This window comes from Monodelphis domestica, chromosome 7, assembly GCF_027887165.1.
Source record: "Monodelphis domestica isolate mMonDom1 chromosome 7, mMonDom1.pri, whole genome shotgun sequence".
NCBI lineage: Eukaryota > Metazoa > Chordata > Mammalia > Didelphimorphia > Didelphidae > Monodelphis > Monodelphis domestica.
In genome coordinates this window covers 26946139-26971948 of record NC_077233.1, presented here as the reverse complement: position 1 = coordinate 26971948, position 25810 = coordinate 26946139, and the positions used below count along the sequence as shown (strand labels likewise).

The 25810-nt window shown below is 39.5% G+C and overlaps 1 long non-coding RNA gene across 1 annotated transcript in view; it reads right to left on the bottom strand.

Annotated features, from left to right (window-relative positions):
- The window catches only part of LOC103100969 (uncharacterized), a 161018-nt gene extending 136735 nt beyond the window's left edge, over positions 1 to 24283 (bottom strand). Inside the window, exons 1-2 of the long non-coding RNA XR_001623785.2 lie at positions 13247 to 24283; positions 11656 to 11772 (exon numbers count right to left, since the gene is read on the bottom strand). This is a non-coding gene — a long non-coding RNA (uncharacterized LOC103100969). The remainder of the gene's footprint in view (positions 1 to 11655; positions 11773 to 13246) is intronic.
- Between the last annotated feature and the right edge of the window lie 1527 nt (positions 24284 to 25810).

Here is a 25810-nt window from a genome sequence, read left to right as displayed (position 1 = left end):
TGGATTCAAAGATCAAAATTCTGTCTGTGAAGAAAAATGTATAATTTTGTATTTCATTATAGATTGTATTTGTTATTTGATTACATGTCATAACCTGCTACTAGACTCCAAGTCCCATGAGGGCAGGAATTCAATCATATTTACTTTTTATAAAGAGAGTCCTGGGCCTTCTGTGCTCTGAAAAATCAATGGTATACACAGACTGAATGAGCAATAAAAAGATAAAAAGTGAAAACGTCCCTGTCTTCAAGAGGCTTATGCTTATATTTTAGAAGGATAAATGTGCCTAAGTGAATACATGCAAAATCAAGTCAAGGAAATTGTTTAGGGGAAGAAGAATATTAGGAAAGGCTTCATGTGGCAGGAAGTATTTAGACTGAGCTTTAAAGGAAACATAAGTTGTAAGCAGCAAAGGTGATACAGAATGCATTCCAGGCATGGAGGACAGTCAGCATTATTGCCCTGATAGAAGATAGCGTGTCTCATGTGAAGAAAAGCAGGAAGAATTTTTGTCTGTTATGCACCCATCACAAAGTAGAAAAGTGCACAGTAATTTACAGCCTAAGCCTAGAAAGTTAGGTTGAAGTTATTGTAATTAATGTTATCTCAAGAGATTGATTTTTGGATAAGAAAGCCACTCCTGAAGTCCCAGCTTCAAAGAAATGGGGATGCTAAGATTCTGAGCAAGGAGGAGCCCAGGACCCATGTTAAGAAGAATATGTATAACAGCTCTATTTGTGGAAGCAAAGAATCAGAAACTCAGAAGCGGGGTTCCCCCATCCACTGAGGAATGAGTGCCGAACAAGATGTGTTAGGTGACTGTGTAGAATAATGTATGCCATAGGAAATGATAAAAGGGATTTTTTCAGAGCATCTTAGGAAGACTTCTATGAACTGAAGCAGAGTGAAGAGAACAAAGCCAGGAGGAGAACTAGAGAGAGACAATAATACTGTAAAGACAAGCAACTTTGAAAGACTTGGGAACTCTGGACAGGGTAATTAATGGACAACCACAATTCCAGAGAACTAATAATGAAATAGGCTACTCATGTCCTCATAGGGAAATGAAAGACGCAGAAGGCAGAATGAAACACATACAGTATGTGTGTGTGGTGTATGGGGTGCTCAGGGAGGGATAGTATCTCTGGTATGGAGGGCTTGTCGTGCCCTTCTAGGGCAGCTCTCCAGCCACTGACCCCCACCTGACACCCAGCTCTCACTTGTGGCTCCCAGTAGCTGCTAGCATGCGGCAGCGGCCACACCCCGGGCAACGGCTTCAACAGGCCGGCTGAACCTTGTGAGGGTAGCCATCGGGTCGACGTCGACCCCTGGTGAACTAGGGCTTTGCTCACCCAGCATGTGAAGACTGCTTCAGCGGAACAGGTGGAAGAAACCAACAAGAAGGTTCAACAGCTGAGATGGCGACGCAGCAAGGCACTGTGGAGTGCTTAGGGCGTGTTGGAGCACAAAGGACAACACGGCCATCCAATGCAGCTGAGGAAGTCTTCATGTGTAACGACTTTTCGTGCCACTGGACCCAGGCTTCCAACGCCGAGAGAGTGGACTGTCTCTGTGCACCGACTCTTCCACTTAAATCTCCTTCACGCACAAGTGTCTTTGTGCACACTCATCTATACACCATAGATGAAAACGCACAAAGACAATCGCCATCCTCGGTTACCGAGAGACTACTACTACTACTACTGTACATACTCATATTTTTCTTTTAGACATTGTCCACACAGAAGTTGTTTTGCCTGATATAAACAAAGAAAAGGAAAGAAAATTTTCTTTCTGTGCTACTGTGAACTATTTGCCTTCAGAGGGGCAGTCAGTTTCAGTATACTGGTAGGCACTATACATGCATTCCCACGAGTCTCCTGGGTGGGAGAGATAATATAAAAGAAGATGGGGATCCCCCCAAATGGGTCAAATAACCTCTGTCACAAAGGCAACTTGAAAAGTTCTATAAATACAATTGATGTGGAATGTTTCTTTAATGTGAATTTATTATTTTATATTGTCACATTTGCTAAGAAAACCTCAAAAGGAGTCATGAAGAGTCAGGCATGATTGAAAAATGACTGAGCAAACATTATCATATGTTTCAGGCTATCTTTCACTTTGTCTATTCATTCACTTCCCTGTTCTTTCTTCCTTTTAAACAGGATACACCTGAGGCTACATGGCAATCACACTATCACTCATTTTTTTCAAAACTTTACCTTCCATCTTAGAATCAATATTGTGAATTAGTCCTAAGGCAGAAGAGAGTTAAGGGCTAGGCAATGGGGATTAAGTGACTTGCCCAGGGTCACATAGCTTGGAAGTATATGAATCCACATTTGAACCCAGGACCTCCTCTCTCTAGGCCTGATTCTCAATCCTCTAAGCTATCTAGCTCCCCCAATGTTATCATTTCTATCAAATGTCAATATGAAACCACTTCCTAACTCTGACTAGAATACAGTTCACCTTCAACAAGCTAATGGTGAGTGTTGGATATTTGAAGATATTTTACGGTCAAGGTAATGACTGGAAGGAACTCTGAGGATTTGGGGATGTGTGGGATTAGTTCCCTTGGACAATACCTTAGGAAATTAGTTGCCTCTCTCAGTTACCCACCTCTTCCTGGCAATGTGTCTTTGACTACTTAATGAAAATCTATTGTTTTCCATAAAAGGAAACTTTTGGCTTTTATGAGTTTCAGTAAGTGTAGAGAATTCAAAATGAGTAAATTAAGTGCCAGCCTTCTCAGGTTGGAGGCTTATAAAAGTGCTGACAATATATATATATATATATATATATATATATATATATCATCAATATATAGCATCCTTCAGAAAATTTGATAAGTCTACAGAATGGAAAATGATTTTTTCATATTTGTACAACAATATAAACTTTCTAATTGAGTATTTCCTGGCTCAGGGACATGTGGTTCAAGAATTCATTTACACCCTTTACTAAATGTGAAAAGGGGTCTGAATACCTTATAGCACAGACTTTGTTTCCTCATATCTTTTGGTCATGAATAACTCACTAGTAAGAAAGTTAGTCACCAAGTGATCCATTGCAATTCAACTGAACAAGTCCAGGTAATTCCGGGATGCTGACCATTAAGATTCTCCAGGAAAGGAAGCTCATTTTTACTTCATCCTCATCACTTCCCTTATCTTCCAGGAAAGCACATAAAGGAGGAAATGACCAATTCCTATGAATTAGGAACAATCTATCTCCAACAGCTGACACAAACCTATGAAAAGTACACTCCCATGATGCATGGGAAGAGAGCTCATTCTCTCCTTTGAACTGGTTTTGCCCAACAGCAGTGCACTGAAGTACAGAACAGTAGTGGGACAGAGGTGATGACAGCTTTCATCCCAGGAAAATGCCTTTGACTGTGATCCTACTTATCCTCTGGCCCCTCTGCAAACTTCCAGCAAGTGATGTCTTTCACGTACAAATTCCTTCTTGCCTTCTCAAAGTGGTCAACTTGTCTGCATTCAGATGAAATACAACAAATGCTTCCTTTTAATGCTGGTCTTTTGGTAAGAGGAAGGAGAAAAGTGAGGATACGGAAGTTTGAGCACTAGGTAAAACCAAGGAAAAGTCCTAGAACTCATTTGGGACAAAATAATGGAACTGTTATTAACATCAAAGAATTGACAAGAGTAGAATACAGACTATAAAGTCCTAATCCTCAAGTAACAGGAACAAAAGTAAATCAATAAATCAATCTATCATGTGACATAGGACACAGATAGAATCTCTGAGCAAGCATTTATTAAGCACCTACTGTGTTCCGGGCATTGTGTTAGGCACTGGGAAAAGAAAAACAAAGTGAAATAGTCCCTGCTCTTAAGAGACTTGAAGGTAAAATACAAACTCTTGTAATGTTCTTTTAAAGGGTTCTAATCTTTCTTTCCAGTTTCATTCAACTTTACTGCCCCTCTACATTCCATGATCTCTCTGTTCCTCACATAGAATATTTCATGCCCTGAGTCTATGATTTTGAAGTGGCCATCCTTCATGCCTTGGAGACATTGCTTTGTTACTTCCACTTATTAGAGCCTCTCTTCCATCAAAATATACCTTAAAGGAGGCAGCTGTTAGCTCAGTGGATTGAGAGCCAGGCCTAAAGATGGGACATCCTAGGTTCAAATCTGACCTCAGACACATTTTAGTTGTGTGACCCTGGGAAAGTCACCAAGTCATTTAACCCCCATTGCCTAGCCCTTACCACTCTTCTGCCTTGGAACCAATGCATAGTATTGATTCTAAAGTGGAAGGTAAAGGTGTATATATATATATATATATATATGTATATGTATATATATGTATATATATGTATACATATATATGTATGTATACATATATAAAATTAGCAATATTACTAATATAGATGACATATATATACCTTAAAGGGACAGCTGGTTGACTCAGTGGATTGAGAACCAGGCTTAGAGATGGGAGGCCCTGAGTTCAAATCTGACCTCAGATATTTCCTAGCTGTGTGACCCTGGGCAAGTCACTTAACCCCCATTGCCTAGCCCTTACCACTCTTCTGCCTTGGAACCAATATACAAAATTGATTCTAAGATGGAATTAAAAAAAAAAAGACATGCTTTCATTACTATTTTTGACATCAAAGATTCTTAGCCTTGGGACCATAGGTCACAGATAGAATTTTGGAAGTCTATGGATTTGGATGGAAAAGAGTATCTTTATTTTCATTAACCTTACACTGAGGTTTAGCATTTCCTTAAGTTTTGAATGTAGGCCACAAAGATGATGAGGAGAAGGGATTTATAAGAGTCACTGAACTTCCGAAGTAGTCAGAGAAGGCTTCTAGGAGGAGGTGGCATTGAAACTGGCCTGGGAAGAATTTGCAGGCCTGGAATAGACCAAATTGGTTCTGGAGAGGAAGGGGAGGAGGAGCATCATTTCAAGGAGAAGAAAGATGGCTGCGATGGGGAGGAAAAGCAATAGAGGCAAAAAACTTTAAAAGCTTTCAGCAGGGGGTTGTTTCTCTATGGCGACTCTCCTTGAGAGGAAGATGTCTGCCAGGGAGCTGAGCCTTTGGAGAGCTTGGGAGGTCTCCTGAAGACAGCGGTGGAGAGACCCAGATGATGAAATAGTCATCCTGCTATCAAAGCTCCAGGCCCCAGGAGCATGGCACACTGACAAATGATATTTGAAGTGATAAGAAATGAACAACTCTCAGTAATGGGGGTTAATTTACATTGTACCAAGCCCCCAAGATATTATCTCTGACTACTGTAGGCATATTTAGGACCAGCCTACCAACATGTCCTCATTAGGAAAGTATGTACTCTGAGCCGAAGAGCTACAAATCAGCTATTGGTGAGGGCAGTTTTCTTAATGATGTGGAGCCGAATGTTTGAAAGTGCCTGACAAAGATGCTTTGGAATCGGAGAGGAATGTGTTGCTCAGTTGCAGCGGCCAGTCGTGTCAGCATCGGGTCCAAAAATATTAGAAAGAAAATCATTTCATTTTGAAGATCGTTGGCATGGAGTACCTACATTATGGAGGTAAATATTTCTCTAGTCAATAGAGCCGTAACTAGCAAGAGGCAAACAGAGCTTTGCCAACAACCAAGCTGGGGGGTTGTGGAAATTCCCTCCCTGGAAATGGGTAAACATTTCTCCATCTGTTGGTGCCTACCATTGTCATAGTGGCCACCATCATGCCAATCCTTTTATTTTGCCTAAAATGTTCTCCTTTGGCCTCCATCACCACCCCATCCTGTTCCAGCTCTGCTAGTGCCCACATTTTGCTCAAACCCTGGAAGAAGTGACAGTCTAACTACTCCCTCTCCCCCATTTCTGTATCACAATCACTCTTTCTGTCCCTCTTCTGCTCATAGAAAAACAGCCTCCAAACCACTCTTGGGCCCTACCTGAGAATGAAAAAACTTCAGAAAAGTCTATTTTGTTTCATACCCTCAAACCAGAAAAAGGAAAAAACCTATCGAGGTGACAGTGTCCACTTTTTTTGTCTCCAAGCAGGTTTCCATCAACCACGTTAGGCAGATGGGTCTCTATCAGATTCTTAAAGAACTTTTCTTTGCCTTTTCTCCAGGCTTGCTTTCAGGATTCAATCATCCTCTCTCCCCTTTTCTTCTTATCTTGTCAGCCCACAAGCCTTTATTAAACACTATATGCCAGACACTGTTCTACGGGCTGGGGATAGGAAGGCGAAAAACCAACAAACAAAAACCATACAGCAAAAAAGAAGAAGAAATCACACGCACACACAGTCTCTGCTCCCAAAGAGCATATTCTAATTGGGAAAGACAACAGAGAAATCTCTAGGTACAAGCAAGATATTTCTAGAGAATATGGAATTTCACTGGAAATGAAAAGCACTTCTAGCTGGAGGAACCAGGCAAAAACTTGGGAGAAGGTAAGATTTGAGATGAATCTTCAAGGAAGCCAAGGCAATAAAGAAAGGGAGGTGAGGGGGCAGAGTATTGTAGTTATGGGGCCAGGCTATGCCAAGCACAGTCAAGAGATGCCCCCTTATGTTTGAGGAGCTGCCAGGAGGCCAGGGCAGCTGGATCATAGAGTGTTTGGAGAGGATTAAAGTAGGCACCTTGAGGGCAGGGATTATCTCCATGGCTTGTAGTTATATCCTCAGGCTTTATTACAGTGTTTACAACATAGAAAGTTTTTAATAATGTTTTCTCTCTGACTCTGTCTCTGTCTCTCCCACCCTTCTACCCTTTACCTCAAAGATCAAATATCAAGGCAAGTCAAGGAAAGGGAAAGATGGGTCAGAATGGTTTTAAAGGGTCAACAAAGAGTTTGATATTTGCTTCTGGAGATAACAGGAAGACTTATAATTTAGAAAAATCCAGAACCCAGAGAAGATGAGAGACAGAAAACAAGAGCGACAAAGAAAAGAGGGGGGAGAGAGAGAGAGAGAGAGAGAGAGAGAGAGAGACAGAGAGAGAGAGAGACAGAGAGAGAGAGAGACAGAGAGAGAGAGAGAGAGAGAGAGAGAAGGAACATTTGTTACAATTTATTTTTCATTAAATTTATTAAAATTATTATGTTCTAGGCACTGGGTTAAACCCTGAAGGGACAAATATAAGCAACAGCCATAACTCCTGCCCTCAAGGTACTTACATTCAGACAGCATACAAAAGGGAACTGCAAAAAGCAAGTACTCCCATGTTGGCAAAGTAGAGAGAGGGGCAGTTAGTGGCAAGGAAGTCTGATTTGGAGCAAGACAAGGTGAAAACTCATCCATGAGAACCAGAGGATCCAGGAGTGTTTCAGTTCAAGATTAGGGTGGGAAGGAGATGAGAATGATGGCTGGAGAGCAGGCATCAGAGTGAGGAGATGGCTGGGAAGTCATCCCATTCATTCAGAGAAAGTCCTTTCCCCCTTACTAAAAGGAATCCAATTTTAAAAATTGGGATAAACTCCTTCTTCTAGCTTCTTGAACCTCAAAGATGCTATTGCCAAGTAAATTCCCATTTGTACTTGTGCCAGAGACAAAACTCTTATAAAAGCATGAGAGAGAAAGAAGTGTACTCTGGGTTTGTAAGTTCTAAGGGAATTTAAACATTTAAGTTAGGGTCAAAGGAAAACAGCATAAGAAGTAGAAAGATATTTCAAATCACTGGATCAAACCTTCTTGTTTTCCAGATAAGGAAACTGAGGCTCCAGGAGTATAAATGCCTTATCTGGAATCAACCAGTTGGTAAGTATCTGATGTGGGCTTCCAATCCATGTCTTCCTGACTCCAAGACTACTACAGTGTTGATGATGTCATGTTGCAGCCAGTCTGATTTCTCTTTGCTCTTTTCTTTCTCAAGTTCCTCAAGGCTCTCTTGCTTTAAAGTATTTTTGAAAGAGAGATTTTGTGCTTGAAAGGTTTACACATTGCTGTAACACATGGTTAGGTCAGTCTTGAAGTCATGTAGGGGATGTTCTAGAGCTTGGGGTCCCTCTGTTCAATGTCAGTTCAAACCAGTAAGCACTATGTGCCAGGCACTGTGCTAAGTGCCAGGGATACAAAGAAAAATAAAGGACAATCAGTCAATAAGCAGTCATTAAGGGCCTACTACATGCCAGGGAATACAAAGAAGCAAAGCAATAGTTCATGCTCCTAAGGAGCTCACAGTCTAATGGGAAAGCCAAGAAGCAAACAGCCATGTACAAACAAGATCTACAGAATAAACTGAGACCTAGATGGAGGTTAATGTTGAGAATGGGATTAGAACATGACAGATAGGAGTTGGGTTTTTGTTTCTTCTCCTATCCTTTACTCATAGAAAGTCTACAGACATGAGTTTATCATAATATTTGCCACCAATTGGCCAATGACTTTGGCCAGCTCACTCTGCCCCTCCACACCCCCTTTTCTTCATGTAAAAGATAAGGGGAGGGGCTAAACTAGAATGATTTTAAGGTCCCTAAAAGAAAGAAGCTAGGTGGCATAGAGTACCAGGCCTGGAATCAGGAAGATTCATCTTTATGAGTTCAAATCCAGTCTCAGATACCTCCTAGTTCTGTGTCCTGAGTAAGTCACTGAACCCTGCTGAACTCAGGTTCCTCATCTATAAAATGAATTGGAGAAAGAAATGGCAAAACACTATAGTATCTCTGCTGAAAAAAACCCAAATGGGGTCGTGAAGAGTCAGACACTACCGAAATGCCTGAACAACACAAATGTTAGTATAGTTTGTATTTTAACCAAGAGGAAATGGGGAGCCATTGGAGGTTCTAACCAAAGAAAAATGCTTCCTATGCTTTAGGACTTTTATTTTGGTGGCTATGGGGAAAGAAAACAGGCAGAGAGATTCATTAAGAGACTATGGAAATGGTCCAGGCAACAAGCGATGGGATTTTGAACTAGGGTAGCATTGGCAAACCTTTTAGAGATCAGATGCCCAAACTGCACCTTCAAGCCATCTGAGCCCTCCAATTACCCCAGAGACAGAAGGGAGGAAGTGTTCACATTGGTCAGGGCATGCAAAGAATGCCCGTAGGTGCTGTGGAGAGGGGGAATGGAGCAGCCCTCTCCAGCACACCAAGATACTCATGCCTTGTCTTCGCCAACACAGAACTAGGGTGATGGCATGAAAATTGTTGTCATTTTAGTCACGTCTAACTCTTCCAACCCATTTGGAGTTTCCTTGGCAAAGATACCAAAGTAGTGTGCCATTTTCTTCTTTAGATCATTTTATATATGAGGAAACTGAGGCAAATAGAGTTCAGTGACTTGCCCAGGGTCACACAGTTAAAAAGTGTCTGAAGCCAGATTTGAACTCAGGGAGACTCCAGAGTTATCTAGCCGCTCCAACATGAGAGTCGAGAGGGGAATGGATACTTACATCCATTGATGTCGAGAAGGTAAAATCAATAGGATTTTATAACTGACTCTGTCTATATGAGGTGAGCCACAGAGAAGAGAGAAGAAGATATCCTCTATCACATGGTGACTAGTAGGACTATCGTATTCCCTACAAAAATTGGGCCTTAAGGAAGAAGGGAGGGTCTACTGGAAAAGAGTTGCTATTAGATATGATGAATGTGAGGTATCTACAGAATTCACTTGTTAATAATCCTTAAATATGGGTGCTTTTATGTTCCATTTAATTCAATAAACATTTGTGAAATGCCTACTATGTGCCGGGCAGTGTGCTAAATATGGGGCAGCACAGATAAGAAAAAGAAAAGACCTCTGCCCTCAAGGAGCTTAGAGTCTAATGAGGGAAGACAACACACAAAAAGAAACTGAAAGGTGGAGAGAAGGGGTTACATTTTTTCATTGTTGTGGCTTATTTCTCCCTTTTAGTACAGATCTGTGGATTTCCAAGTTTTCCATTTGAGAAGTTAAAAAAAAAAAAAGCTCAGGGAAGTCAGCTGGCCTTCTGAACAGGATTATTGGGTTTCTTCAGAATCAGAGCAGGAGCTCTGAACAGTGATTTGTTGTAGCCTTTCTAGTTTGGGGGCAGAGTGGAAGCAGGTTGGTACAATTGATTGCAAAGTTGCATGGGGTGAAAACTTTACTGCTTTAATAAGGAAAAGTTCTGTAAGTTTCAATGTTGATGTCTTCAGACTTCAGTGTTATAGCTTTTCCTTTATTTGCTTTGGAATTTTTCTTGGGTGTCTAACTCCAATGTGGATTTATAGGGGGCTCAGAGAAAAAGCCTGGAACTCGACCCATTCCCCTGGCCATGCGTGTCCCAATGGCTTAGTAGGTAAGCCAAGGAGAGACCTAGGTCATGGCTCCCAAGGAAGTAAAACGCTTCCTTCCAGCCAAATTTTATATCCCAAACACCATAAATTGCTGAAGATTGCAACAGCAGCTGCCTGAGGCATCATGGAAAGAGGACTCTGACTAATCTGTGAATGGAGGATCAGAAAAGAGGTGGATGTATGCCACTACTCCCAAAGGTGGCCACCAAAGTGATCAGTACTAATGATCAATTACCTACTTGGTGAAATTTATCCTGGGAAGGGAACTCCCTCATATTAAGGAAGGATTAAATAAGACTTGAACTGGGTCATGATTGGTGGGTAAGATTTGGTGAGACATCTCTCACAGGATAAAATCAAAGTCCTTAACCAGGTATTCAAAGACCTCATCAATCTCTATATCAAACAACAATCATTAATGAAGTGCCTACTGTGTACTGAGAAACCTGTTGGCCTTGAAGCCAACCAGACCTGAGTTCAGGGTCTACCTTTGATATCAACTGTCTGCATGACTCTGGGAATATCACTTAAGAGTCTAATGAAGCCTATGGACCACTTCTAAGACTCGTGCTTTTAATTGTATAAAATAAATGATTTCAAAGAAAATCAAATTTATTAAAATGCAGATGAATATTTGGGGTGGGGGGAAGCTCATGATGTCCAGATTAAAATATATAGTATATACAGAATAAACCTCAAGAAAAATGAGAGGGATCTGAGGAGGGCACCAGCCACTGGGAACATCAGGAAAGAAGTTTTTATGATGATGGTGGTGCTAAAGTTTAGTCTTGAATGAAGGAAACCAAAAATGCTTAGAGAGTTGCAGTTAATGGTCCAGAGTAGAGGAAGCATGAGGGACCAAAAACAGAAAGCAGAAAGCAGGCTGAGCCTGAGAGAATCATGGAAACTTAGGGCATCTGAGAAAACATGTGACTCTGCTTGCCATAAGCCTGGCCAGATCTGGTTTTCTCCACAGATTTTGGAAAAGTGCCTCACTGGGGCCCAAAAGCTTCCCTAAAAATCAAGTTTAAATCCTAACATTTGCCCTTAGTATAACCAGGACTAAAATTCCATCTAAAGATGACAACATTCAGGCTTCAAAAACCCTTCTCTCTCCAAGCTGGCAACAGGAGTGAAGATGAACCAGCCTTGTATCTAGAGGTCATCTTGGCCCAGTTCAGCTCTTGGAAAACATAGGAAATTTAAATCACTTCTACTTTTTTAGAGTTAAGTAGAGCAATCAGGTTTAGATAGTCTATGAAAAAAGGAAGTCATTTCCAGGGGGAAAAAGAAAGGATTCACTTTCCCATCACAGCTAATACTCAGAAATAAGAACAACAAACATAGAAGCTTACAATCAGAAAGGCCAGAACAAAAGGTCACCCGGGAAAGGTCAAATCGGTCATTAATGACTCACCTTTCACTTAACTTCTTGGATTCTTTGCCCATTTGGAATATTGGGCCTCTTTTCCTCCTCTCTTCATCTAGCCTTATTCATGTTTTACCCACATCTTCTTAAGGAGAAGGAGATTTCCTAAGATTGGAAAACACAAGAAAGAATGAGAATTCATGATAAAGTCAACATTTCTGAGCCAAAAATGATGCTGGGTAACTGCTGATACATATTACAGAAAAAGGTCTTGGGATTCTCAATTAAGAGCTGGAAGGGAGCTTCGAGGCCATGTACTCCAACTCACTTATTTAAAAGAAGAGGAAATTATAGCACAAGCAAATGATTTGCCTAAGGATACAGAGATAGCTAGTAAGGGTCCAGAAAAGGCTTCTAATCTGGTTCTTCCTCAAACTATGGGGTCTCTATGATTATTCAATCAATAAATTAATAAGTATTTATTAAATGTTTACTATGTGTGGGTACTGTGCTAAACTCTAGGGATACAAAGACAAACAATCCCTGTCCCTCAGGGAGCTTACTTAAATGAAGGAGACCACATGAATGAATACTATATTGTAGCAGTCCACCCCTAGCTATGGGCAAGGGAAACAGTTAGTATGTACAGAGTGGCTTAGAAGAGAGCATGTTCAGTCTTGAGCATGCTCAGTCTTGTGCATGGCTGGGAAAGCCTCTGACCCTTGACCCCAGATTCCCCCAGGTTAGGCGGGAAAACATGTCTCTTTGTGTTCACCTGGCTAAGAGAAACCACACCTATACCTTGTCATTGACCAATGATAATCATCTCTATGTATTGTGTATATTTGCATATCAAAGAGATTAAATACCGGGCCACAGCAAGCTCCGCCTCTCTTCTCTCTCTTTCACTTGGATCTCAGCTCTCACTGATGCCTGTCCTTGCTGGAGCTTGGCCTCTGGCCAAGCTCCATCTTTGATTCCTTTCCTGATCTACCTCTCCCACCTGGGATCTGGCCTTACGACAGGCACTTTCCTTTCTCTATCATATCTCCGACCTGTGTGGTATTAAATTTGGATCACTGGACAGGTATAAGCCTTCTGAGTAGTCCACTGATTGGAGTTTCTGCTGTGGCTCCTTGATAATTAATAAGGCCTGAATTTCTGACTCATTCCTGCCACCTCATATCTCTAAGTGGGCTCCGCTATCCCCCTAGCAGCATACAGAACTTCTATCCTTCCTCTATCTTCCTATCTTGAGGCTTCTCGCGGGTTTGAGGAAGCTTCATTCTGGTGCCCTTGTAGCTTTCAACCCTTTATTTCACACAGCTGGGGCAGGACGTGTCCCCTCACACGAGGGAAAATCAAAAGAAGGCTTGGTGGTGACGGAGTCCGAGGAAGTTTGCTGGTCTTTTTGGCCTGAGATGGTAAGTCTTCCTCTGCTGGGGGTGGAGTGATTGGTTCCTCTGAAACCTGTTCAACTCTTAATGTCGTTGATTGACAGGGGAGGAAGTAAGATCTCAAAAGCAAAACTACCTGAGACTAAGATTGGAAAAATATCAGGATGAGGGAAACTTAGGCAGGCAAACTATTGAACATGGTCAAACATGGTCGGTCGGAGTATGATTTTTAAATGTTCTACCTTTCCAAACTTGTAGTTCTGGAGATAAAGCAATTTCTCAAACGCAGGAAACAAAGCCACGGGCTTCAGCACAAAGCAGGAACAGGCAGGAGCTGGCCAGGGAGATACCAATTTAAAAGCTCAGAGATTTCCTCTCCTTTGAAACAAATACAATACTACAGGCTTGCTAACCTGAGGCTAAGTCTGAGGTGGGGGAGGAAGGGGAGAATTTCAACCCAGCAAAACCTCACCACAGCGATTGGTAGCTGTCAGCTGGATCTGACTTTAGCAAAGGACTTCTGAAGCCATGAAGGCTGTAACCCCACCCCCAACCTCTCACTGACACAATTTCTGTAACTTGGGAAATCTCCTTTATCTACAACAGGCAGTTCACCACAAAGCATAATTCTACCAGAATTACCTTGGCATAGTGAGTTTCAAACAGAGCAGGTAGGAAAAGAAAAAGCAGGAGTTAAGATTTCATTAGAAAAGTGCAAATTCAAAGTTACCGGGTTCTAAGACAAAGGCTCAAAGACTCAGGCTTCTAAACAAATGCAAATGAGCAGTATGTTAATCAAGTTCATTTAGCTAAAGGAGAAAGGAATCAGAATCAATTGGCAACAGAGATAATTTCTAAAAACTTTTTCTAATAAAACCACAGGTATCAGCAAAATTAATAAATCAAGGTAATAATCCTGAGTTACTTTTAAAAAGCCTAGTTTGAAAAGATATTTTATGATTCTGTAGTCCGGGACAGGGCAAACTGCTTTTCTTATCAGCTAACCGCGCCACAACTTTAGCATTTGAAAAGGGTCCTAGGAAATCCTTTGTTTGAGGTCCGGCCAGGTAAAGGCAGGCTTTTGTTGAAGGAAAACTCTGACTTTAAAGAGGGTAAAGTGAATTTTAAAAAACTCAAATCTTTCTAATTTGGGTTGGACAAGGCAAAATTGTAAAGGAATGTCTGCTTATATTTCTTGATAGAGGAGTTAAACAGATAAAAATCTTTCTCTGACTTTTGTCATATGCTACAGAATATCAGGACTAGAAATGTTTTCTCTGCAATGGAATTTTGGCATAAATTACCAGGTAAAGTGCAAACATTAATTTTAAGGTTTGGGCTTAAATATAAAGCTGCATGAAACTTTTTTCTCTCTCAGCCACATGGCTTACCTGAAGCCACGTGGAAGGCAGCATCCCGGCAAGTTTTTATCACTAACGCTGTAATTAACCAGAAGGAAAATTTAATACTAAGATATGATAAGCATGAATTGGAATATGATTTAAAGGAATTTATAATGCTTTCTCATTTTAACTATGGAGGAATTATTAACACTTTCCTAAGCAGGACATAAGGGCACCAAGACAAAACTTGGGCAGAGATTATTCAAACAACCTGTATGCAGTTCAGAAACTTTTTGTGAGGCACATTAATGCACCTGTATCCAGAAAGCAAATGATTTATAACTAGAATAGCTTCAACTATGAAAACTAAGACACATGCTCAGCAGAGTGAAAGCATGGTTAGAAGGATTCAATCTGTTTACCAGTAGTTAATTACTAAAGTTATCAAGTAATTTGTCAATCAGTACAGTGATTTATTAATGATTTGAAATGGGCAATACTGCCATGTACTCAAATTACAGATATTGAAGCTGATCATGATATTGAAATGAGACCTATGATAATAATGCAAATTCAAATGTTACTTGCACAATGTGATCTATTTTTGCAGTGAAGGTTTGCAGAATTGGCAGATGAAGGTAATAATCCTAGTCACAGTATCAAGATCTTTTCAGTTATGAAGTTAACTGCAATAGTTCAGAAATAATAACTCCTGTGCAACTGTTTGATAATGCTGTGCATACTTTTATAGCACAAGACAATGCTACAATTTTAATGATTGCACAATATGAATTTCTTCAAAAAGCAAAAATTGTGTGCAGACAGACAAATCCCAGCACACATGGGTGAAATCATACATGATTTATGGTGTGATGGTTTTATGATTACGGGTCTGAAAAGGCAAATGGTTAAGCATCTATGCATGCTGGTTTGCAAAGGCACACACAAATAGCTGCAGAACGGCTTGCTTTGAGCGCACAGCTGCTAGCATTCTCTGCTCTAGCAGAGGGCCAAATTTATTGTACATCTATATCCTGTACAAGCATGTGATATTGCTTATCAATGCAAACTGTTGTGGATTAATTCCACCCCTGATAGCTATCTACTGCATATTTTAGAGCAAAGGATGCATTTCAACATGCTCCTGGCATAAAGGTTGAACTGTGAGAAATGATAGGAGGTACTTACTCTCCTGGTTTATGGGTTCAAGCTCAAATGAAGAAGTGAGCAAAGTGGTTACAGATCTTGTAAATAATTGTGCGCAATTGTCTATTCCAAACAGCTTGGGAGAGCAGTGCTTTTAACAGCAATGCATGGGCTGAATTGGATAGCTCATGGCTTAAATGCAAGCTATGGTAAATAGAGCTCAAAGGCATTTATGAGCCCCAAGGTTCAAAAACTGAAGGTATATATGTTCTGTCACTTTCTAACTCTACAAAATCCAATGAGGCTTTCATTTGGGGTCGAGATTTTATGTCTATTTTCTCAGATACCTGAAGTCCATGGAAGATGACCAAGAGCATCTGATGGCAAGAAAATCTGCCCAGAAAAAGGACAGACTGCAGAGGTGTCTGGCACAGGACACCAGGAAAACAGCAAATGAGCTGGAAAGATCATCACTGCCCTATAGGCAGGTCTAACACACTATTCACACAAATGTACTTGTATGAAAAACTATTTACATGCAGAAGAATATCGTTAAGTCACTGACAGATATTCTGTTCTATGAATATATGGGTATTTGTCATAAGATCTAACTTTATCACATGACTGAAAATTTTGAATGGTATTGGTACAATATGTAACTTACAATTATTTTATTGGAATTGTTCCATGTTAGCCAACTTTGATCAAATATCAAAGGGTGCAATTGTGAATGTTATGACCCCACACTGAATACTGTCCAATTGCAGTACAAACTGTTGTTCCTATCCAAAATGTTTATATGATTATTGTCTTAAAGGGTCAATTATATGTGCAAACAACAGCATGTCTTCATTAGAATCAGACTTATCTAAAAGTCAATTTTGTTAGCTATGGCATTTCAACTTTCATAAGAAACAAGGGTGGATATGGTATCACTAACCATCTAGCTCCTCCTCACCCTAAAATGAATATGAGCTAATACTGTAATAACAGTTTGAATATAATGTTAAAGATTACATTGTATGATATACCTGATTTGGGCTGAATATCACAAGAGATTAAGACTGTAAGGGACCCAAGGGGATAATAACGTTAGGTCGAGGTCTTGTTTGTATGTTCACAGATAATGAAAACATCTGGTCACCCATGTCATGCTTCATGCCAGCTGACACAGGTCAGGAAGAGAAGCAGACGGACGCTGTTGACATCAGCTATCTACATGCCAGCAGCAATCCAGGCATGCTGGAAGGACACTTCTCTGGTGACTAATATCACTCCAGAACAATGACATTACACTATTAGAGACATTTGCTATTAGGCTACTGATAGACACTTGTCATGCTGACATCCATTGATATGTGGTACCCAGAACAACATCAAGGATGTTAACTCAGAAGGACTAAGACACACTCATGTCTATATAAGACACCAGATATATCCCACACTCCAAAGACTTTACTATGGGATTGAGATGAAATAGCTACAATTGTTTAGCTACTAATGTATACCTTGTATTTTGTATATGAGACTGTCAAAAGGAATTTATTTTGTATGCACTGTAAAACTACTACTTGTATTGTAAGAAATGCTCCTATCAACAAGGGTATAGACATTCGTATGACTCTCCAAAGAGTAGGAAATAGAAAACTTTCATTCATAGCATAGATCTGATACCTCTGACAACAAACATGAGGTGCTAAGCAAAAAATGCTGCACAGGCATGTTTAATGGACAGATGATACTGATGTTACTCTCAAGAAAGGATGAGAGATCAGGCAAAATGCACTATGAAATCTTTAATCAGGAACCTCGAGTTATTGTAAAAGATCATTGACATCCAGACAAAGCTTATGTTACTGACAATACCTGGATGGACATTACGGGCTGACTACCATAGGTGTAGTTAAGTGTTAATGCCATTGTTAACCATTACTCCCGATACCCTGTCTTTGTGGGTAATATCTTGATAGGAACAATTTCTTGCTCTATCCTAACAGTCCCAAAATTCAGATGGCCTCTGGATTCGGGGTCTATTGGCTTCCCTTTCATATACTGGAAGACGTTCTGGTATATAGAAGTAAGACCTCAGGAGCACACTGAGGACTCTGGGTTTGACAATTTCTGTGGACGCGCAGTCATTGTCTCTCCTAGGTGGAACAAATTATTATACACAAATGCATGGAGCAAGGGCAAAGTATAATTTAAGTTTTACTTTTCTGGGGTATGTATTGAAAACATGACACAATAGGCACGGATAAGCTTGTAGAAAAAGCACATTGAATATTATACATTGACAACTAGGAATGAAAAAGCTATGTCAAATTCTATAGGTACAAGAAACTGTAGAAATTGTTCCTATGTGAAAAACAACTTATGCCAAACATTGGTTTGGTAGAATGAATTTTGCAAACATTGGTAATGTTATATGCTTGGTTATCATATTGATGGGTTTATTTATACAAGCAGAGATTTAAATAAGAATGATATGAGAAATATGCAGTTGGAACTTGAAATATTACTTCATTATCATCATCATGGTTATTTAAGCTACAAATCAGAATGTAAAGTGTATGGGAATATTGGTATTTGTTAAAAATTGCACAATAATTGTTGTATTAATATTTTTGCAAGGCCTTTAATGGTGCAAAATTATGTTCATATACAAGGCAAATTTTGATCTATTTAGATCAGGAATTAGAAACCATTTGGAATATAAGTTCTGATATTACACATTGGCTCAGTTTCAAAGATACCACATAAACAGTGAGCCAAGAATCTAGAATTTTGTATTAATTTTGGGATCAGGTTCCCAGGATCATTTTCTAAGATCATTTGATATGTTATATACATGGTCCTCCAGAATTGTTCAGAGAGGATGTTTTTCTTTGAAGAGATCTCTCCCAACACACAAACAAAAAGAAAAGGGAGAAGAATCTTATAGATATCAGTATGTTCATTTGAGAGAACACTTTTGATTCATTTTCAAGTATTCAATTTTGATTTTTCTGTTGCACAATTATTGCCAGAATTTTAAGTACAAGGAAAGTACTGTTGATGCTCTGATCCAGGATTACAAAGGTGCAAGTATGTTACTGTTTCAGCTACGTGGAAGTATGAGACTACGAGAACATGACAGTATTTGTTAATTTTCAGATGACTATTCTGGAGAGTGATGTCTGATTGCATGAAACAGGAATCATAATGAATCTTTCATTATGGACCAGACAGACTTAGTCACGCTTATGCATTTTCCATATGAAATGGATGTTTGAGGTTGGGAAATGCAGAGACATGGCACACTGACGCTCTCAGTTGCTGGATGTCCTGGCATCGAGCTACCAACCAGTTTCCTATGTGGCAGGCATCTGGAAGTGAACATGAATAGATCCCCAAGATACAGTATCAGTACGAGAGAGGAAGGACTTATCCTTCATCTCCAGAGATAGTATTTTGCTAACTGTTGAAAAGACTGCCAACTTCTGATAGTCCAGACTGTGAAAGGTGGCATGTTTGATTAGTGCACCTGTCATGTGAGCCATAGAATTCTACCTCATTAAACCAGGATCAGTAGAGTGAAAATTATTTTCTTAACATTTTTATATCTACTAAGACTGTTACATTGATTTTGATATGCAGACAGGTAGAAAAAAAGATCAGTTTAGGTTTTTTAGATTGATCACTGAATCAGTTTATGCTGATGTTCACACTTGATTTTTATATCTAAGTTCTACAATCTGGTTTGGTTTTTCATCTCTGTATCTGGATATGATTATGCACCAGAGTGTTTGTATTTGTTAATGCTATAATGTTGTTACATTTTGATATTGCACTACTTATTGTTATGTTAAACAAAAAGGGGGAGAAGTAGCAGTCCACCCCTAGCTATGGGCAAGGGAAACAGTTAGTATGTACAGAATGGCTTAGAAGAGAGCATGTTCAGTCTTGAGCATGCTCAGTCTTGCACATGGCTGGGAAAGCCTCTGACCCTTGACCCCAGATTCCCCCAGGTTAGTCAGGAAAACAGGTTTCTTTGTGTTCACCTGGCTAAGAGAAACCACACCTATACCTTGTCATTGACCAATGATAATTATCTCTATGTATTGTGTATATTTGCATATCAAAGAGATTAAATACCGTGCCACAGCAAGCTCCGCCTCTCTTCTCTCTCTTTCACTTGGATCTCAGCTCTCACTGATGCCTGTCCTTGCTGGAGCTTGGCCTCTGGCCAAGCTCCATCTTTGATTCCTTTCCTGATCTACCTCTCTCACCTGGGACCTGGCTTTTGGCCAGGCACTCTCTTTTCTCTATCATGTCTCCGACCTGTGTGGTATTAAATTTGGATCACTGGACAGGTATAAGCCTTCTGAGTAGTCCACTGATCGGAGTTTCTGCTGTGGCTCCTTGATAATTAATAAGGCCTGGATTTCTGACTCATTCCTGCCACCTCATATCTCTAAGTGGGCTCCGCCATCCCCCTCGCGGCATACAGAACTTCTATCCTTCCTCTATCTTCCTATCTTGAGGCTTCTCGCGGGTTTGAGGAAGCTTCATATATATATAACAATGTTTGCAAAATAAATACAAGGTAGCTTGGGATAGAACATGCTAGGAGCTAAAGGGACGAAGCAAAACCCCCTAAAGAGGATGTACTTGAGCTGAGACTTGAAGAATGACAAATTTCAAAAAATGAAGGAAAGAAGGAATATTTTACATTCATGGGGGAAGCTGATATAAAGGCAAGCTAGCAGGAGATGAATTGTTTTATGTATGGAACAGTTGAATCACAGTGTACAGAGGGGAGTTAAGTGTGTAGAGAAGACTAGAAAAGGAAGGGACATCTGAGAGTGCCAGAGCTGGAGTCAGGAGGATGTCCTGGGTTCAAATTTGGCCTCAGACACTTCCTATGTATATGATCCTAAGTAAGTCATTTAACCCTATTTGCATTATCCTGTACCTTCTGTCATAGGGTTGTTACCAAGACAGAAAGTAAGTGTTTAAAAAAAAGAAGGTAGAGAGAGTCAAATGCCAAGAAAAAAAATGAAGACTTAGGGATTTAATGAAGGACTAAAAGGAATGAAAAAGTGATATGTATTTTGATGATGACTACATATTAAGCACAGTGTTAAACCCTGGGTAAACAAATACAAAAAGTGAGACAGTTTTTGCCCTGAAAGAACCTGGAGGATGGATTGGAGTGTATCACTTCTTCACACATGGTTATTTTAAATCAACTGCATTGTACTTAAGCAACTATTATACTAGGAAGGCTAATGGAATAGAGGGAATTCTAAACCCCATTCCTTCTTTCTAGACTCAATAAAAGGAGAACCAAAAATGGAGCTCCAATGAATGAATGAAGCAATATAGCATAGGTCATATTTCCCTAAAATAATATCATATCTTTGTACTCTCTTACAATGTCATTAATGTACAGCTCTCCCATCAAGGAAATATACTTGATCAACAACAACTACATTGTAATTAGTAGACTGGGGTGAGGGGCAACTGGGTGGCAGTTGGGTAGTTCAGTGGATTGAGAGCCAGGCCTTGAGATGGGAGGTCCTGGGTTCAAATCTGACCTCAGAGACTTCCTAGCTGTGTGACCCTAGACCACCCCCATTGCTTAGCCCTTACCACTCTTCTGCCTTAGAACCAATATATAGTATTTATTCTATGATGAAAGGTAAGAGTTAAAAAAAATTATAGACTGGGATGCTAGAAGGGTAACTGACTTGCCTATAGTCATGGAAGTATTATGTTCCCAAGGGACCTGACTCCAAGGCCAGCTTCCTATCCATGGGTCACACTGCCTTCTATCCATGAAGTACTTTCCTCTGTTGAAGGTAAAGGGAGTGATGTGACTGTCCCCAATTTGTAGCCAATTAAAGTGATTATCAGAGGATGTGAATCACTGATTTGTCCATGGTCACCCAAAGACTTTCTCTATTGGGGGAAGTAATTATTATAAGATCATTGAAGGAGGTTATAGGCACTTAGAATTAGGAGGGAATGGAAGGCCTCTAGGAGGAGTCAGTTTCAGCCAATTTGGATGAAGGGATAGAAGTCCATGTTGAGGAACTGTTGAGTCATTTGCTTTGTGGGTGACATAAAGAGGAGTAAGGTAAAGCAAGATTGGAGAAGTAAGCTATGGATGAACTCTGGTGCTCTTAAAATGTCACACTGTTTGTGGAGTGGTTATTTATCTGAGATTCAATAGGGGGCCACTGAAAGGATAGAAAGTATCCTTTCTATATGTAGAATGCTAAACCTGATATTAGAAGCAGAATCTCCCATGATACATCCGCCCCTCTTTCTAGTTGCTCATTGTCTCCTTAAATTACCTTCTATTTTCTTATCTGCATCCATTTACATTTCTCTGATAAACTCTTAGAGGGCAGAGACCATTTGATTTTTTGTCTGTTATTCTTATTTAACCTATTCCTTGTCTGTGGCAGGGGCTTAACAAGCATTTGGGATTAATGAACCCAGTCTAATCTTTTCAGAGTATAGATGGGAAAACCAATCCTAAATACTACCCAGCTGTTAACAAGTAGCAAATGCAGAACACTGGGTTTGGAGTCAAAGGACCTGAGGTCAAATCTAGGTTCTGGAACCTTTGTAGCTGGGTGACCTAGGCCAAATGATGTAAGCTCTCCATACCTCATTTTCCTCATCTATAAAATGAAAAGATTGAACTCAATGATTTTTCTAAAGTTCCTTTCAGGTTTATTTTTAAACACGTACTCCTTCCATCTTAGAATCTATACTGTGTATTGGTTCCAAGGCAGGAGAGCGGTAAGGGCTAGGCAAGGGGAGTTATGTGACTTGCCTGGGGTCACACAGCTAAGTGTCTGAGGCCAGATTTGAACCTAGGACTTCCCTTCCCTTTGCTCGATTCTCAATCCACTGAGTCACATAGCTGCCCCTTCCCTTTCAGTTCTATATTAGAGTTTCACCCCTATATTTCAACTTGTTACTTCCTGATCAAAAAGGTTGAAAATCAAAAAAAGAAAGAGGAGAGGAACAAGGGCAGTCATTAAAAAAAAAAAGACCAAATGTCAGCATAGGGTTAACCAGGCTTAGAAATCTGCTTGATCTGATTTACTTTATCATTTCTGAAACCCAGTGACTCAAAGGGGCAGGTTCTCTAAGCATGGAAATCCCAAAAGAGGAAATGGGGGTGGGGGTGGATCAAAATTTTGATTTCCTTAAGATGATTACAACCAATTAGTTTAAATCTTGGATTCATTTAGCAACATTACCTTGAAACCTGGAAGGGCCCCTTTCCTTTCTTTGTTCCTTTCTCTTAGCAATTTTTCATTTTAATTGTCACCCCCCCCACCGCCTTCTTACCACTTGTACAAAGGCGTAAAGGACATGGAAGTTTGGGTAGGTTCCTTGTGGAAGGGCCCTGCCCAAACCAGCCCAGAGACCACTACCCACCACCCATCTCCACCCACAAACCCCATTCTTCCAGGTATTTGTGAATTTTCCTTTTCCTAGGTTCCCTGTGAGCTTTTCTAGTATTCTGGTCTGCAGAATAATAATCTTACTTTGTATTCTACACATACTAAAGCTTAGAGAGGCACGAGTGTTCAAGAAAATATAAGATTTCTTGAAATTATCTTAAGGCGATGGAACTTTGTTCTACACTCCAAATAGGGTTCTTACGCAGGGGGGAAATTTGGGAATTGAAGTGTACTAAGCTGCACTAATGACACCTGATCATCTTCACAAAACCTTTCAACATGGGTTCAGGTGGGGATAGATCCAAGATGGTGGAGTACAGGCAGTCACCCTGCAAAACTCTCCCAACATTCTCCTTCAAACAACTTAATAATAATGGGTCAAATTGAATTCTGGAGAAGCAGAGACAACAAAAGGTCATACTTTTTGTTTTGTTTTGTTTTTTTCAGCTCAATACAACTAGAAGGAAAGGTATGCGACATTGAGGGGGGCAAAGTGGAGGGAGCCAGCTGGGCATAATACAAGATGATAGCAGCAGCATTGGGCCTCAAAAATGGTGATAGTAGCAGTAGCTGAGTCTGGAGTTCCAGAAACAGTAAGGGAGCCCAACAACTGGTCAAAAAGAGATTACAAGGCTTTCACTGGCACTGGGTAAAGGACTTCGTTCTTTTTGGCAACTCCATTGCCCATGCACAGTTTTAGATCATAGTTTCAGAGAAAGGAGGAGAGCCTGTGGTCAAGTCACAAGGGAGCAATAACTTTATAATAGTTCCAAGGCTTATTGTGGCTGTAGGGTCCTTCCTAGGTAAAGAGGAGAGTACAGACTAGGAGAAAAGTGACCATGCTCATCCTTGGATCATACTACCTTGGGAGCACTGAAAACTTAAAGAGCCCAGAATAAGCTCTTAAAATAGCAGCATAAAAAATTTTAAAGTTTGGAACAATGTCTTCCCACTCTCCCATAAGTAGAATCCAACCTTGACATAAAAAGTCAAAAAAATAGGCTTGGAAAATGAGCAAAACCACAAAAAAGAATTTGACCATAAAAAGATTTACTATGGTGATAGAGAAAATCAATACAAAACTCAGAAGACAACAATGTCAAAGTAGCTACAAGTGAAGCTTTAAAGGAAAAAAGTGTGAAATGGACAGAAGGCCAACAGGAATTCCTGAAAGAGTTAAAGAAAGAGATGAGAATGGTAGAAAAGAAGTTTAAAAAAGAAATGAGAGATTAAAGAAAATTATGAAAAGAGAATTAATAGCTTGGTAAATGAAGCCCAAAAAATACTAAAGAAAATAACATCTTGAAAAACAGAACTGGCCAAATGGTTAAGGGAAAATAAAAATTCAATGAAGAAAAGAAGTCCAAAAAAAAAAAGCAAAGTTGATTAAATGGGGAAGGAATATAAAATCTCGCTGAAGAAAATAATTTCTCAAAAATTATAATTATACAAGTAGAAATGAATTATTTCATAAGACATCAAGAAATAAGCCAAAGTATAAAAAGTTTTTTAAAGAAAATGTGAAATATCTCATCAGAAAAAAAACTAAATAAGAAAATGGATTGAGAAGAAATCATTTAAGAATTATTATTTTGCTTTAAAAGCCAGGATCAAAAAACAACCTAGACTTCATATTACAAGAAATTATTAAGGAAAACTGCCCCAATATATTAGAACTTGGAGGGTAAAATGGAAATTCACATAATCTACTTGTCACCTCCTAAAAGAGATTTCAAAATAAAAACTTCCAGGAATATTATGGCCACATTTCAGAGCTTCCAAGTCAAGGAGAAAATATTACAAGTAGTCAGAGAAAGAGAAGGATAAATAGAAGAAAATAGGATGGACATAAGACATACAAAAAAATTAGAACCAATTTCTCCTTGATTAAAAAAAAAAACATTTTAAATAAAATACTATCAAGGTAACACAGCTAGGTAACAGTGCATAGAGTGTCAGAGTTGGAGACCAAAGATTCACCTTCCTGAGTTCAATTATAGCCTTGGACACTTATTAGCTATCTGACTATCTGACTAGCAAGAAAACTCCAAATGCAGTCATAAGGATTTAGACTTGATTGAAAAATAACTGAACAATAACAGCAAAGGAAATTACAGCAATATATCACAAAGATCATGGACTAATAACTGGTAGGATTTATATCAGGAAGGTAAGGCTGGTTCAAAATAAGCAAAACCATAAGCTTTACTGATTATATCAATAACAAAAACAACAAGAATCATATGATTATCTCAGAAGATATAGAAAATCTTTAGACAAAATACAATACCCATTCCTATACCTTTTGACCCAGCAATACCACTATTAGGATTTTTTCCTGAGGTGTTGGAAAAAAGAAAAGGAACCAATACATTCTAAAATATTTTTAGCAGCTCTCTTTGTGGTGCCAAAGAACTGGAAGTTGAGGGAATGCCCATTAATTTGAGAATAGCTAAACAAGTTGTGGCATATTATTGTGATGGAATACTATTGCCCTGTAAGAAATAATGAGGTTAATATTTTTAGAAACATGGAAAGACCTACATGAAATTATAAAGAGTAAAATGAGCAGAACTAAGAGAACATTAAATATAGTAACCGAAATATTATTTGAAAAATGAATTGTGTATGTCCAGCTCCAGAAAAAGAACTGATCAAAAAAACAAGCATGAAGTCATATTATATATGCATATGTGTTATTTTTATTTTGGTCAAATGATGCCTTTTCTAGTGTGGGGAGGGGAGGGAGGGAGATACTTGGAAATTTTAATATAACAAACTATTAATTAATTTAAAAAGCATTCAAAAATTTTACATCAGATATATGGATAAGGGAAGTGCTCCTGAT